The 11,493-nt window shown below is 36.1% G+C and overlaps 1 non-coding gene across 1 annotated transcript; it reads left to right on the top strand.

Annotated features, from left to right (window-relative positions):
* The first annotated feature begins 8,466 nt into the window (after nt 1-8,466).
* Nucleotides 8,467-8,573, top strand: LOC121225400 (small nucleolar RNA R71). The gene has a single exon (XR_005923274.1). It is a non-coding gene; the product is annotated as a small nucleolar RNA R71 (small nucleolar RNA).
* Nucleotides 8,574-11,493: the final 2,920 nt, after the last annotated feature.

Raw genomic sequence — 11,493 nt, 5'->3', positions numbered from 1 at the left:
TAAGTTGGTGACTCCTTGATACTGTTATTGTCTACCCAGAGAATGGAAATTAAAATTGACAGGCATATAAATACAATTAATTGGTGCTAACAGACACAAATGAATGCAAAAGCTTGCTAAAAAAACTGACTTTTATTATTAACTTACCTAATCGGTTAAATCAAGTAATTAATATAATGTGCTCAGATATTTTATTTGTCAGTATCAACCTATATATGCTTACATCCATGTTTTAAAAATTGTTTTGAGTGGTTCTTAGTCTAAAGTTTTGAAGCATCTGAAAACTGTATATTTTTATTACTGCATAGTGCATTCGCTGCATTTTATAAAATTATTAGTGCTGAATTTATGCATCATGTTATGACAATTTCTTTTTTAAAAAAATAGCTTCATGATTGCTAATTTTTTTTAAAGTAGCAATAAAAACTCAAAATAAAATAGAAAATAATATTTTAATTTCTTCGAAATCTTGTTTGTTAAACTGTTGACTGATTCTAGCAAATTTAAGGAATGTTCGATAATCCAACTGTTGGCAGAGCACAAAGCAGAAATAATTGTCAGTCACTAAAAACGAATAACAAAATACAAATATATTTACCTCCCACAAAATATACTATCTGCCGTTAGTTATATATACCAACTCACTTGCACTATTTTCTTTCATTCATACACACGCACACTTCTTTTTATATCTCACTCACATTTAAACACTTTTCTTACTCACTTCTACACACAATACACGTCTAAACTAGTATATATGGGCTTAATATACTATCTTTTCAGGCTAATCTTTGTTGCCATACTTATCCATTATTATTTTTTATGGATCTTTCGATTAGATTTATGCGACACTATCGAACGGTAGTATAGCTATAGTGAGTCGGGAATATCGTATCCACGAGGACTAAAAGTACTAGTGGTTTCTATCTTTTTATTATCTAGCCTAATAAATTTAAGGGATTTATTTTAAACTAATCTTAATTAACCTAATTACTAAGACGACACAGAGAATAAAATAGGAAAATAATTGAAGAAAACCGATGAGAGAGACAATACCCAGGAAAGAATCTACCTAGACTTCACTTATTATTCTAAATTTAAATTAAACGATTTATTCACTTGTCTTGATTTGTAGAAATCCCTAACTTATGTTAATATCTCTTTCGAGAATAAAAACAAGTGACTCTAGGTTGATTAATTGAAATCTCTTTCTAATCAAAACCCCCATTGTCGCATTAACTCGATCTATGGATTCCCCTATTAGATTTGACTCTAATCCGGTAGATTTCTGTCGTCTTATTTCTAGGATTGCATGCAACTCCACTCAATTATGCCAGATCTATTCTTAAATAGGGACTTTTGCTCCACTGAATAAGCACATCAATCATGAATTAATATCCTGAAAACATTAAAACATGAAGTAAGAACACATAATTGAGATCAAGAACAAATATTTATCATGTAATTCAGAAAAATCAAATAATAAGATCCGTCTTAGGTTTTATCCTCCCTAGGTATCTAGGAAATTTAATTCATACTTTTAGGGAAAAACATCTCAAAATTAGGAAAACAACAAAACATTAAGAACCCAAAAACTTCGAGAGAAATTGAATGGAGATATTCAGTCTTGAAGGAGATCTTGCTTTTGAGTTGAATCCGTTGGCGTTCTTTGAGTCTTTTCTATATTTTACTCTACGTGTCCTTTTAGGTCATCTTCTAGTGTGTATTTATAGACTTTAGAATGCTCAAAAACCTTCAAAATTGGTTTTTTTCCCGTGTTTAGGAAGTGATATCGACACGGGCTGCCACATGGGCGTGTGGCCAGCCCGTGTGTCTCACACGGGCATGTGCTCAGCCCATGTGGGAATGGTCATGGCTGTATGGGTCCTTAAATTAGCCCGTTTTGTTTGTTTTTGGCCCATTTTTCGCTCCTTTTGTTCCCCTATGCTCTCCTAAGTATAGAATTATGAAATTAAAGGATTAAGAGCATCAAATTCACTAAATTATGTAATAAATCATCCAAAAACGCATTAAGAATGAGATTAAAACATGTTACTTTTATGGTTTATCAAATATCCCCATACTTAAGTGTTTACTTGTCCTCAAGCAAAATCCTCAACTCACAATTAAAATTAAACTTTCTCAATTCATAATTCTCATCAATAGTTTTTTTTCATAATTCACAAATAATCACACATTGATAATTCAACTAAAAGAGCACTAAAGATTTAAACAATCCAAGTCATACATTTTTAAAGCATGAAAACATAGGTATTTCCCCTAATCTAAGTAATTACCTTTAATTCAAAACCGACAAGAATTGACTCACTCAAATCACTCAAAGTGTTTAAGGTTCAAAAATTAAGCAATCAAAAGTCAAACATGAAAAGTTATTACCATAGGCTTGCATGAAAATCAAATCTCCACCACTATAAAATGAGTTGATACACAAATCAAAAGGTCTTTAAAGGGTTGTAATGGGGTTTGGGTTAAAGGTGTGGATTAAGGCTGAAAAAGAAGGTTAGAATCGAGATCGAATTGATAAATTACCTAACTAGAAAAATAAACTAATATTGAATAATTACATCAATTGAAATTAGTAAAGAAAAACACGAGCTTCTTCTCAAAATATGAAATTAACTACTTAAGCTCAAACAAAAAAAACTAGTAATAATCAAAATATATGTATTTTTTTTACTTTTTTTTTCACCTTTTTTTTTTCAATGGATAATAAGAGAAAATTTAACAACTGAAACAAAAGAACATAGTTAGGCAACTAACCAAATCAAATCTCGACAAAAAGGGAGTCAATAAAATAGGAAAAATTCTCAATGAATCAAAAAGAATGAGTTATGGGTTAATATTAAGGGTAAATCAAGAATGGTGTTTTAGGCTTAAAGGGTCACTAAGGGTTAATTATGAAGGTAGGCTTTTTATGGGATAAGTGGGTTAAAACCTAAATGTCTTTATCATCTCAGTATATCAAATCAAAGGTGTGGTTCCAACATGTATAATCGAAGCAAGTTCTAGAATAACCAATCGGTATTGAGACACTTATAACTAATAATAAAGTAGCAAGAAAAGTGTATGCTCTAAAGGCTCAAAATCTCACAAAAATTACGATTTTTGATGTCAATCTTGCAAATCTCAGACTTCAAGGTAATACTTAAATTTAGGGAAACAACCTAACAAATCTTTAATTCTGAAAATAGACTTATCATGTTTGATTTTCTCATGTCTTAAAGTTTAAACAATCAATGTACAATTACCTATGAATTTAATCTAAAACACATCAATGATAATCACAAATCAATAAGAATTCATTCTAATAGTAATATGAGAAAATTACTTAAACATAAGACATAATTCAGGGATTTTCAAATAATCATATAAATAACCTCCCCACACTTAAGATGTACGTTGTCCTCAATGTACAAAAAAATATAATCACAGTATAAACAGAATATCATAAGAGAGGGAGAAAACTGAAACTGCCGTGAATAATAGATGAAATTCCCAGAATAGTGAAAAACGGAATGGTAGACAAAGCTAAATGTAGAGCATGATTTTGAGTAACTGATAAGAAAATAAACACAAATATTGAAGAGGATTAAATGATTAAAACTCGATTAGGAACAATTATTAGAAAGAAAAATATAGTTCAAAAAAAAAAGAAAAAGAAAAAGAAAAATAAAAATAAAAATAGAAATAAAAATAAAAATAGAAATAAAAATAAAAATAAAAATAAAAATAAAAATAAAGACAAATGGACTTAATGGTCCTCATCATCAGACTCATCAATGTTGTGAGCCAGTGGCATTGGAGAAGCAATATGGAGATGCTGACAAATCTGTTGCAAAGTCGCATCAATACTGTCGAACCGATAAACGTAATATTGACAGAAGCTAGTGAAATCTTCAGAAGATACTCCTTGGAAGTTAGCAGCAGAGGGATTATATCAGTGACTCGAAGGTAGAGGTTGTGGTAGGTCCTCGTGATAGGGAGGAACATCATCAGTGAAGTCCTGGGGATCATTCTGATCGCCAAAATGAAACAATCTGTACTGAGGAAGATCCACTCCACGACGCTGCTCAATCATCCTCATGTGGATCATACTCAAGATGACCTGGGGGACATCTGGCCTACTAATGTGAGTGTAGAGGACTGCTCTGATGTGTTGAGGAGACCGAAGTGTCGAGCGAGGCAAGTCACATAAGGGTTTAAATAGATGGGGCCCCTCCTGTGATGGTCAACCTGATGGCGAAATGATAAAACAATGAAGTATGCCAGATCAATAATATGGCTATGGGTCGTGCTCCAGATATAATAGGCGTCGTGAGTGCTGACGACTCTAGTGCTCTCTCTGTCTTGTCAAGGTGTGAACGAGGAGTGCGTGGATGTATCGTAAGGCTGAAAAGAGAGAAGTCACCTTCGAGCGACTCGCGTCATAGGTATCTGGCTAGCTGTGAGATCAGTCTAACAACACAAGGGTGAGTAATAGATGTGCCGATGAAGCTGAAGGAAGTCTTCGGTGCTCATGAATTTCTATGTGTAGAGTCCTATAGCAGCACCAAACTCTGGGATGCTCATATGTCGCACCAAACCACCTAGGCGAAAAGTGATGGTGCCTGGATCGTCATGAATTGTCATGACCTACTGTACCGAAAATATAGCACAGAACTCCAAGGTAAGCTTCGTGTAAATGGGCTCGATGATGGTAAAGAACCTATCCCACAGAGCTATTGCAATAATGGCGTGCACATGATCAGCTAATTGGGCCTGCTCCAACGCGGCCCAATCAATGCAGCGTCCTAGGCCGAGTTGTCGTACTCGATGGAGCTGGTATAAGTCCTCCTAGGGGCTCACTGCAAATCAAAGATAAGGATGGCTAGCCTTGACAGGAGCGCTCGAGAAGGAGGTAACTCCGGGGCCCTTCTGTTTTTTTGAAGCAGGGATAACGGTCTTTGTTTTGCCACGTGTGTTTGTCATAATAAATCTGAAAGAAAGCAATCAAGAATAATTAAAATGGCCGAACAAAACATAAAAGAGGCATGCTAATCATAAAAATAAGAGTTGAGTGGAGCTCAACAATTTGACTAATAATGAAATGGTTTTGAAACATAAGAACACTACTAAATAAAATGCTATCATCAAATAGGAATCAATAATAAGAAGTAATACTAATAATGATCAACAAGAAAATGAATGAATAATACTAACAAGAAAACATAAAATCAGCTAAAGTAAACTACATGCATAATATTATTTAAAGAAAATAAAATCAACTAGTATCAAAAACCAACTAAATCTGTCCAATACTAATTCAAGAATCAATAAAAAAAACAACTAAAAGAAACACGAATGAAGAAACCAATAAAGCAATAATACTTAGTAAAAACTAATAATAATAATAATAATAATAATAATAATAATAATAATAATAAAAGAGGAATGAAAAACAAGGGGGGACCGACGGTGGTGAGGGTGGTGGTCGAAGGACGCGTGATCGGTGGTCAGGGGGTTCGGGTGGTGAAAAGGGGAATAGGGGTCAGGCAAGTAGAGCTTGGTGCGACTTGCTGGTGAAGGCTAGTTCGGGTGAAGGAAGGGCACGAGGGTGGAAAATGGGTAAGGGGATAGGGGATCGATGGGGGCATGAGCAAGGGAGTGAGGAGGTCGACGGAGTGGTTGATCGGGGGTAAGAGGAGCGAGGGGTCGTGCGCATGGGGGTGGTGGTCGGTGCACGGAGGAAAGAAAAAGAAAAGGGGAAGGGGAGGAAAGGGGCTGACGAGGGAATGGGAAGGGAGGGGGTTGTGGTTGAGGGAATAGGGAGTGGGTACAAGAGAGGTTGTAGGCCGAGGGAGAAAGGAGAAGGGGAAGGCGGAGGGTGGTGCAAACGTCAACAGAGTGGGGCAACGGTTGCCGAAATGAGGGAAAGGAATTAGAGCGTCTGCTAGGGTTTTGGTGAGATTGAAGAAGAAGACAAAAGTAAAAAGAAAATAAAATTGGGGCTAGGGTTTTAAACATGACATGGTCGTGCAAAGGCCCGTGTTGGGCCACACGGCCATGTCACACGCTCGTGTGGCTTGTGTTCAACCCGTGTGCGATTAATGAAATAAGCCCAGTCTTCACACGGCCTCAGACACGCCTGCGTGGACTCTCCTTTGCTTCTCCCTCGCCCGTGTGACCTTTCACACGTCATTTTGCAATTAATGAAATAAGCCAAGTTTTCACATGGCCTTGGACACGCCCGTGTGTCCATCAATGATGATTTCTTTCTTTACCATGTCCTTTATGATGGAGTTCAGTCTTCATTGTCCATTAATCGTCCCTTTCTCACCATCTTCCAAGATGATCTTGTGCATGCATACAGACAGACTAATGCCGTGAATATCGGCTATGGTCCATCCGATAGCCCTCTTGAATTGTTTCAATATTAGGATGAGTTTCTCTTCTTGCTCAATAGTTAATTTTGGTGAAACAATCACATGCAAAGTAGAAGCGTTACCTAAATAAACATATTTTAAATGTGAGGGAAGTACCTTCAGTTCTAATTTAGGTGACTCATCGATTGACACTTTTGGTAGGGCATAATCCCTATTCTCTAACTCCAAAGATTCAAAACGGGATTGCGGATTAAATATCCTTTGATCAGCTTCTAGAAAAGCTAAGTATTCCTCATCCTCTTCATCATTTAGAGGGTCTGATGTCAAAATTTGTTCCAATGGGTCCTCAACATAGTTGAGTTCCTTTTTCATAATTCATTCCTCTAAATCGAACACTATAGAACAATCATCAATTGTTTCAGGAAATCACACAGAGTTAAAAACATTAAATGTTACCTGGTCGTCTTGAACACGCATAGTAAGCTCGCCTTCTACATATCAATAAGGGTCCTTCCAGTTGCTAGGAAATGCTTTCCTAGGATGATTAGCACTTCTTTGTCTACTTCAAAGTCTAGAATAACAAAGTCAGCAGGAAAAATAAATTTGTCTACATGTACCAATACATCCTTGATTTTTCCTTCTTGATGTGCTAAACATCGATCTACTAATTGAAGTGTAACCGTAGTAAGTCTAACTTCACCTATCCCTAACTTCCTAAATATTAACATGGGCATCAGGTTGATACTCGCACCCAGATCACATAGTGCCTTACCATAATATGTTGCTCCAATGTTGTAAGGTATGGTAAAACATCCAGGATCCTTCAACTTTGGGGGTAGTTTCTCTTGAAGATATGCACTGCATTCCTTTGTCAGGACTATTGTCTCAAATTCTCCAAGTATTCATATTTTTATAGGATATCCTTCCTAAATTTGATGTAGTTCGGTATTTTTTTAAGTGCTTCAACCAACGAAATGTTGATATAAAGTTGCTTGAGTAGTTTAGGAGCTTCTTGAATTGAACTTCCTACTTCTGCTTCTGAAGTCTTTGAGGGTAGGGTGGTGAAGGCTTGTTTACTAGAACTGGTTGATTTGTCTTCTGTGGCAATTCTACATCTAACGAAGTTGTTAGTTTATCAAAATTAGCTTGTTTAGAAGTTACCTTATCAAATTTTGCAGATTTTGGTTTCGGTGAAACTAAAATTTCAACACTCGGGTGAACTTCCTCTAAGTCTTGAGCATCAGCTGCCTCTTTTTCAACTTTAACGGTGTTGGGTTCTAATGTCTTTCTGATCCTCAATGACAACGCTTTACAATGCTTCTTCCCTGGATTCCTCGAATTCTCTGTATCACTAAGTAAAGCACCTTATGGTTAGTTTCTGAGTTCAGTTGCAAGCTGGCCTGTTTGGTTTCCTAGGTTTTTCAATATAGCTGTTTGACTTTGGATTAAGGCATCATTCTTTGCTACGTATGCCTTCAACAAGTTTTCTAAGCCATTAGATGGTTCAGCTTGAGGTTGTTTCTAAACTTGTTAGGTAAAAATAGGTAGCTGGGTCGGTCTAGGTTGGGTATATGTGTTACTGGGTCCAGCCCCTTGGTTATTCAAGGAGAAATTAGAGTGGTTTCACCTTGATGGGTTATAGGGATTGGATTATAGTTCTTCCCTTACTCGGTTTTGGTTCTGGTTACCTATGTAATACACGGATTCTAGGTTCGATGGACATTCTTTGAACAGATGTCCTTCCCCATAATAGACACAGGCTATGTTTTCAAATTGATTCAGTGGCTGTACTGCAAAACTATTAAACCCATTAGTGGTAAAAATTTTTAGCATTGAGGATATTGAGGATACCTGAAATGCGAGTGAAGTAAGAGCGTCTACTTCATATATTCTACCGACTCGTCTTCCTGACGCTGCTCGATTGGTTTGCTGTTGATAATTGTTACTGGCTATCTTCTCAATGATTTCAAAAGCCTCATTGTAAGACTTAGAAAGGAGAGTATCATTGGCAGAAGCGTCCACTACCATCCTCGTATGAGCATTGAGACCATTATAAAACATCTCAAGTTGGATGCAATGTAGGATTCTGTGATGAGGGAACTTCCGTAACAATTTTTTGTACCTTTCCCATGCCTCATACAAGGAATCGTCATCCATTTCTTGGAAAGAGGTGATCTCATTCCTCAACTTAGCATTCTTGTAAGGCGGGAAATACTTCATGAGGAATCTTTTTGCTAACTCTTGCCATGTGAAAATTGATTTGGTGGCAATGAGTTCAACCAGGCTCGAGCTTTGTCCCTTAGCGAATATGGGAACAGCTTCAATCGTAGTGCATCTTTGGGTTCTTTGGTTAACTTGAAAGAATCGCTCTCCTCCACGAATAGTCTTAAGTGCAGGTGAGGATACTCGGCTCTCACTTGAGAGACTCGGGTTTGATCCCCAGCAACGACGCCAAAAACTTGGAACAACAGAAATATGGAAGTGTACACAATCGCAACAAGTACTAAAGTGACAAGTAAATGTAGAGTTATCGTACCCACAGGGACTGTGAAAAACTTATTTTTTAATGCAATTTTAAAAACGCTTTGGTGAAGAAAAATATTTTGATTTGAAGAAGTGATTAAAAATTAGAGAATAAAATAAAATTTTCAATGCACAATTTCAAAAGATGATTTTAATGAAGATGGCATAATTGTGTTAGATTGATTACATTTCTTAACTTAGAATTATTAGATTCATGTTCATGTTGTTACGAATAAATTCACGGCAACTCGGTAATTTGCTAACTTATAAACATACTTACCTACCAAAATCCATTTATCTCTTGACTATATCTCTACGTCAATTACCGATTAAACAAATTTTTATAAGAAAATGTGTTAATGCACATACATACTTATGAAATTAAAATAATCTCTTGTACATATCTCTATGTCAATTCAAAAAATTAATTCAATCTCATAAGTACATGAAAGATTACGTGAGGTAACAATGTATTTCTACCTTGAAACATTTTAATCACCATAATCTTGCAAGTTATGCAAGGCTAATGTATCGTTAGATACCGTTCCTAATTTAACCCTTGGCTACATTAGATGATTAAACATGCACTGATTAAGTATTGTGTCAATTAATTACAATTTCAATCCATTTAAATAATTCATTAGTTACCTTACAACTATAATGCAAGAATAACTTAGTCATGGTTTTACTTAATCAAACATCTTACTGAGTCCCATAATAGCACAAACACAATTTTAATAACTCAAGTAGACGAAATGCAATCAACCTAACACAAATTAAATTCAAGCCATATCAATTAAATTAAGCAATTCAAAATCACAAATATTCATAAACATGTTTACCATAACAACAAAATTAAAAGGATAGGGAACAAGAATCAAATCCAGTGTTTTCTCCGTGGCTTGACTAGTTTGCTCCACTCCTCATTCTCTACTTGTTCTTGTCAAACCGAGGCTTCTACAAACACTTGAATGCTACTCCAAATGGTGGTTTATTAAATCTTTTTCAAGACATGAAATTGACAAGGGAATAGGGGAAGAAAATGAAGAACAATGGAAGGGAATGAAGAGAGAAAAATGAGAGAGAAGTGAAGAGATGAGAAGGGTTAAGATGTGTTTGAAGTGAGCAGCCAATGGGATATTTATAGGTTGAGAAGGCTGTTAAAAATTGTAACACCCCTCACCCATATTCAATGCTAGAATAGGGTTACAGAGCATTACTAGACTCATAATACAATTAAACATACTTTTCACATACATTTTAAAATGTCATACAATATCAATCAATTTGTCCCTAATACTAGCCTACAAGGCCTTAAACATGCTTTGGGAGTGGTTCGGGACTAAACTGATAACTTATAAAACTTTTATTAAACATAGAAAATTTTCCTCAAAACAGGGGACACACGCCCGTGTGGCCAGGCCGTGTGTCTCACACGATCACTAGACACGCCCATGTCACAGGCTGCATAGACATTCGAAATGGGAGTACATGGCCATGTCCCATCCCGTTTTCGACCCCGTGTAGCTCTCTGACTTAGGTCACATGGCCAACACATATACTCATTTGGCTAGCCTGTGAGCCCTAAAAAATGGCCACATATGCTCGTGTGCCAGGCCGTGTGTTAGGTCGTGCCCAACCTGTAAGGTATATTGACTTATGCCACACGACCAAGTCACACGCCCGTGTGTGAGGCCGTGTGGAACATACTGACTTGATTTCTAAAACCACACCAGGGGACACACGGCCGTGTACTTGACCGTGTGTCATACACGGCTGAGACACACCCCTGTGTCTCTGTCCGTGAGGACAAAAATAGGCTATTTACTAAGCCATTTTGCGACCCAAAGATGCATATACCTACACAACCAAAATGGCACCAAATCATAGCATAAATGAATATCCAATTTAGCCACAATAAAATCTAATTCATACCATTTCCAATTCTAACAACCAACATGCTTATAACCCCAAATCTTACTCAATTAAAACATACCAAAACACATATACAAGCCAACTAACTTAATCTTTGCTAAACATATACATTTTGCACCAATTCAAAAATATAATTCATATATAATATCAACCATTTAACATATATAATATCAATAACGACAAGCCTCATAATATAAGCCATTCCCATATCCATCCATGAACTCAAACATCAACATATATGCACAAATATGCATAAAACCAAATTCACCAAATTAAGCCAACTCTCATGGCTATATTTACAAGCCAAACATAAGTATTTACAAGCCAATTCAAATTGCCAATATGACTACCAAAACATAGCTAAAATGACTCAAAATCCCTATACATGCCATATAGTTAATATACCAAAGTTCAAAGGTATCAAGTGATAGGTAGATAGTGTAATGCGATCTCTGACGATGCTCGAATCCAAGCTAGCTTGATAACACTACAAAACACAAGAAAAATAAGCAAAGTAAGTTATAAAGCTTAGTAAGCTATAAGGCTTAGTAAGCTATAAAGCTTAGTAAGCTTGTATGAAATAAACTTAATACAATCTCACAAATATAATTCAATAAATTGAATAAAAGAACATAAAGCTTACTAACGAACA

This window comes from Gossypium hirsutum, chromosome A03 (assembly GCF_007990345.1).
Source record: "Gossypium hirsutum isolate 1008001.06 chromosome A03, Gossypium_hirsutum_v2.1, whole genome shotgun sequence".
Lineage (NCBI taxonomy): Eukaryota > Viridiplantae > Streptophyta > Magnoliopsida > Malvales > Malvaceae > Gossypium > Gossypium hirsutum.
This window is presented reverse-complemented; position numbering and strand designations above follow the sequence as displayed.